Source organism: Onychostoma macrolepis, chromosome 19, assembly GCF_012432095.1.
Source record: "Onychostoma macrolepis isolate SWU-2019 chromosome 19, ASM1243209v1, whole genome shotgun sequence".
Taxonomy (NCBI): domain Eukaryota; kingdom Metazoa; phylum Chordata; class Actinopteri; order Cypriniformes; family Cyprinidae; genus Onychostoma; species Onychostoma macrolepis.
The window spans coordinates 2,460,236-2,465,637 of NC_081173.1; the positions used below are offsets into that span (position 1 = coordinate 2,460,236).

At 31.0% G+C, this 5,402-nt stretch overlaps 2 long non-coding RNA genes across 2 annotated transcripts; both read left to right on the plus strand.

Annotated features, from left to right (window-relative positions):
* The first annotated feature begins 975 nt into the window (after window positions 1-975).
* On the plus strand, window positions 976-1,683 carry LOC131525607 (uncharacterized). The gene is made up of 3 exons (XR_009267261.1): window positions 976-1,038; window positions 1,293-1,397; window positions 1,670-1,683. It is a non-coding gene; the product is annotated as an uncharacterized LOC131525607 (long non-coding RNA).
* Window positions 1,681-3,609, plus strand: LOC131525608 (uncharacterized). Its single transcript, XR_009267262.1, has 3 exons — window positions 1,681-1,738; window positions 2,423-2,516; window positions 3,582-3,609. It is a non-coding gene; the product is annotated as an uncharacterized LOC131525608 (long non-coding RNA).
* The last annotated feature ends 1,793 nt before the right edge of the window (window positions 3,610-5,402 follow it).

The window sequence follows — 5,402 nt, forward strand, 5'->3', positions numbered from 1 at the left end:
TGATAGAAAACGTTCTTAGAACAACGTTCTTGGAACGTCTTTAGGACGTCATTTTTACTTGATGAATGTTCTTATAACTCTGATAGAAAACGTTCTTAGAACAACGTTCTTGGAACGCCTTTAGACGTTATTTGTACTTAATGAACGTTCTCATAATGTTGAGAGAAAACATTTTAGAACAACATTCTTAGAACGTTATTGTAATGTAATATAATTTCTAAATTAATAATTAATTGCTAAATGTTATTATGTTGTTATCAAAACATTCTGAGAACAGTATTCATGTCCTTATGATTTCAGGCTACTTTATTAACATTACCATAATGTTGGGAGAAACATCTTTAGAAAAAAAAAAAACACTTATAGGCTATATAAAACAAGAATAGAACAGAATATGATAGAAAAATAAAATGTATTTAAATATGAAACTACAACCTCGATTAGGATGTGGCAAAGTCACTGAATCTTTTATAATTATATACTTTATCATTATTAATTATATATCTTTTATAACTTTTGAAGTCATAGGCCTATAGTGAAATGTCATACACTGTAAATCAGTGGCATTTGCTAAATTAAATTAGTTAATTTAACAAAAAGTTATTTCAACTCAATATATATGTGATGTGAACTCAAAATCTAATTAGGTTAAGGGAACTCAATCTAAATAAGTATAAATTAATTTAATCTACCATATGGTTATTATGTCTAAATGGCTGACCACAAAATATTTTAAAGAAAAATTTGCTTAATTCATGATTTCTAACATTGTTTTCTAGAAATCACGTTTGCTTTATCTCTTTCAATATTAATTAAATAGCCTTCATAACTAAAGATAATACAATAAATACATAAATCTGTTTCATATTAAGCATAGATCAATCCTTTTAAAGAAATTAATTTTACTCGAGACAAAATATTATCCGGGTGTTTTTCAAAAACCGCGCATTTTCAGTCAGTCACATCCGCCCCTCCCCACAGCTCACAGTCACTGGATCACAGCCGGACGGCTCGCGACGCCGTCACGGAAAATAACAGGTAAGCATTCACTTTTTTATTCCTATTTAAAGCACTTTTGAACGTTATTTTGTGTTTTGTCAATTTTATCTGAAGATTAACCAGCTCAGTTATCATTGTAATGTTAGCTAGCAAAGAAGCAAGGACAACCACATCAAAGTTATCAACGGCAAGTGTTAAATATGCAGTGTTATACACAACAGTTTGTCAGTGATAAATTAAGGTGTGTGTGTGTGTGTGTGTGTGTGTGTGTGTGTGTGTGTGGTTTCTCACAGCTGGACACAGACAAACGAGTCCCGCGAATTGTATTTTTAAACTGGAGAGACAGCTGACAGGATGTCGTCATCTGTAACCGTCACTCGCCACAGTTCTCAAGCGAGGTAAAGCAAAGACATATTCTCTGTATTACAATGCCTTTAAACTTTTAGTTAATCATTATTATCCGCTTTGTCAGTTTCATCTAGAATATCCATGTGATGCTGATCAAGTTTTCTAAATCTGCCGAACGCAGTGAACAAAGGGCTGAGGAGCATTTATAATGACTGTTTTGTTAACTTTAGTTAACATTTTACACTATTATTTGCTCCTCACTGTCTTTCTTAAAATTCATACTAACAAATTGTTGTCATGCTTTTGAAATCAATCTTTTCAGAAAGGCAGCGAGGGTGGTGTGATGTCATTTGCAACAAGACGGCTGATACTAATATGAGCCTAAAATAAAGTAAGTAGAATTCACATTAAACAAATTGATGGGCTTTAGTGTTGTACAAGATGTAATTTGTCACCTTATAAACAGTTATTTAAATTCATCGTTCTTCAGTTTTTATATTTTGATGAATTGCTATTAATGCAGATGTAATGATGACCAGAAATGACCAGCAGCACAAATGTTAAGTCTTCTGAAGCAATAGTATACTTTTGTTTTGTGAATATTAGATTGAAATTTAAACCTAAAGATCAAATTGTGAATAACGTTACACAATACAGATGAAAAATAACAAACTAACATCCCACAAGAATGACATCTAAAGACCAGTCATGTTTGATGTAATGTAGGTGCCACCAGTTTGATGCAGAGTGAATTGGCAGAGTGAATAACATCTTAAATTTCAGTTTGTCATTCCGTCAAGTCTTTTGGTATTTTGTGTTGCTTCAGAAGAATACCAGTGAAGTCTTAAGTTCTGATTATAGTTATACATTTATATACTTAACTAATATAGATGGGGAAAAAACTTCTACTTTCCCTTATCCTAAAGTTGCTTTGTTTTCTTATAAAGATGTCAGGTAATTGCTAATGCTAAGTTTGTAGTGGTTAAAAATTGTCTTATGATTCATAAAAATAAGCTGTCCATAAATGTTGCTTAATTGTGAGTTAAATTTCTCTAATTTTGTGTTTTGTCTTCAGGGACAATAATGGCATCAGCCATTCAAGTTATGATCCTGGCAGATCTACTACTATCTGAAAAGTAGTCTCTGCAGATTGTTTCAAGATACACAAGGTAGGACACATGTCAGGACAACTTTATATTTACTTGGCAACATTTAAAAATTTTAACTGAGATCAGTATAGTTAAAAAAATAATAATAATCTGTCATGGTTTGCTCACCCTCATGTTGTTCCAAATTCATTTTGAATGAATTTCATTCATCTTCAAACAAATGTTTTTATTTTTGATTTTCATTCATCATTTTGTCTTTCCATTGGAAGTCTTTATTTTCAAGCTTCTAAAAGTTTATAGTTTAGGCTTTGACACATAATAAAAAAAGCTACTTATACCTTCTGTTATTTATCTTGTTTCTGAATACCTGTAAAATTTAAAGGATTAACTAACAACTTGAGTGTAACTTGTTTTTTGCTCTCAATGCCATTTTGACAATGCAGTTTTTAATCCATGCAGCATTTTTTTAAAGGAAAACATTACAAATTATTCCTTAACAATTTAACTGATGTGTTAATAGCGAAAATTCTTACTGTCAGTTAATGGTTCAATGCTAGCATCCCTACCCAGAAACACCTACTAGAACCTATTGAGTTTCCTTCCTTAACTGAGTTCATGTAACAGTTTATTAGCTAATAACATGTAACAAGGCAACTTTTGCCATTTAATAACTTTATTGATGACTTCTAAATGTTAAATGTTGAAGGGATTTTTCCTGTTTCAAATTGGTATAAAATGGAAATTGCAGTTGACTTAACTACCCTATTATGATGTATTTCCAGTAGTGTGCATGTGTATACCTATCAAGATGAATAAATTAGGTCAATTTATGTTGACCTAAAAATTGTTTTTCGGAAGTGACATGATGAAAATGTATTATTTGAATGTTTATATTTTTCTTAATCTAATGATGCTTCAGAAGACGTTTTTCTTAATGCTGCTAGTAGCTTGTCATTGAAAGTAACATATGCCAAGTCAAATGAAACTACCTTTGACTCTTGAGTAATGTAATATTTGTAGAACTCAGCACAGATCCTAATAATTTTTTGGCATAGCCACACTAATTATTTTATAGGCATTTTGTAATATCACTTTGTAACATCAGCCAATCTGTTTACTTTATAGATGGAGCGTGGAGAGGCGGGACATGGACCACAGTTTTCAGCACCCACACCCCACACTCAAATTCATATAGAAGTTCTCAATTATTAAATGTTAATTTCATAGTTTATATTTAGCTGTGAAGTTATAGTTCATTGTCATAAATATTAAACTACATATTATTATTATTATTATTATTATTATTATTTTACATGATATGCAAATTTCACCAATTTGTTTAATGTGTTAATTAACTTTTTGAAATTGATTATCTTTAATAATTCAGATACCTGTTGAAATGCACATGTAATTATATACTTGCTCGTATCTGGAAGGTTGTGTTAATAAAAATGATGTTGAAAGCGAATGTTGCAATACTGGTAATCTTAAAATAACATTTTATTAAACTAAACTTTGTAATGTTCCAAATGTTTTTAGGGTGTTGTACTTTTAAGAAAATGTAGGTGGAAATAAAGTTGTAGGAACATTATGCTAACCATAAAATAATGTTCTAGCAACGTTAGGCAAACTAGACATTTTGACGTTCTTGGAATGTTCCAAATAAGCGTTAATAGAACATTATATTTTTAATGAAAATTAGGTTGCAAGAACATTGCAGGAAAGTTATGCTAACCATAAAATAACGTTCTAGCAACGTTAAGCAAACTGGACATTTTAACGTTTTGGAATGTTTCAAATAAAAGTTCATAGAACGTTATATTTTTAAATTAAATTTAGGTTGCAGGAACGTTATGCTAACCATAAAATGTTCTAAGAACGTTAAGCAAACTGGACATTTTAACGTTTTGGAATGTTCCAAATAAGCGTTCATAGAGCGTTATATTTTTAATGAAATGTAGGTTGCAAGAACGTTGCAGGAACGTTATGCCAACCATAAAATAACGCTCTAGGAACGTTAAACAAACTGGACATTTTAACGTTTTTGAATGTTCCAAATAAACGTTCATAGAACATTATATTTTTAGTGAAATTTAGGTTGCAAGAGCGTTGTAGGAACATTATGCTAACAAAAAATAACGTTGTAGGGCGTTAAGCAAACTGGACATTTTAACGTTCTTGGAATGTTCCAAATAAACATTCATAGAATGTTATATTTTTTGTGAAATTTAGGTTGCAAGAACGTTGTAGGAACGTTATGCTAACCAAAAATAACGTTGTAGGAACGTTAAGCAAACTGGACATTTTAACGTTCTTGGAATGTTCCAAATAAACGTTCATAGAACGTTATATTTTTAAATAAAATGTAGGTTGCAAGAACGTTGCAGGAACGTTATGCCAACCATAAAATAACGTTCTAGGAACGTTAAGCAAACTGGACATTTTAACGTTCTTTGAATGTTCCAAATAAACGTTCATAGAACGTTATATTTTTAGTGAAATTTAGGTTGCAAGAACGTTGTAGGAACATTATGCTAACAAAAAAATAACGTTGTAGGAACGTTAAGCAAACTGGACATTTTAACGTTCTTGGAATGTTCCAAATAAACATTCATAGAATGTTATATTTTTTGTGAAATTTAGGTTGCAAGAACGTTGCAGGAACGTTATGCCAACCATAAAATAACGTTCTAGGAACGTTAAGCAAACTGGACATTTTAACGTTCTTTGAATGTTCCAAATAAACGTTCATAGAACGTTATATTTTTAGTGAAATTTAGGTTGCAAGAACGTTGTAGGAACATTATGCTAACAAAAAAATAACGTTGTAGCAACGTTAAACAAACTGGACATTTCCACATTTTTGGAACATTCCAAATAACGTTCCCACAACCAAAACAGAACGTTACAAAAACGTTCTCAGAACATAAATTTGTTAGCTGGGTG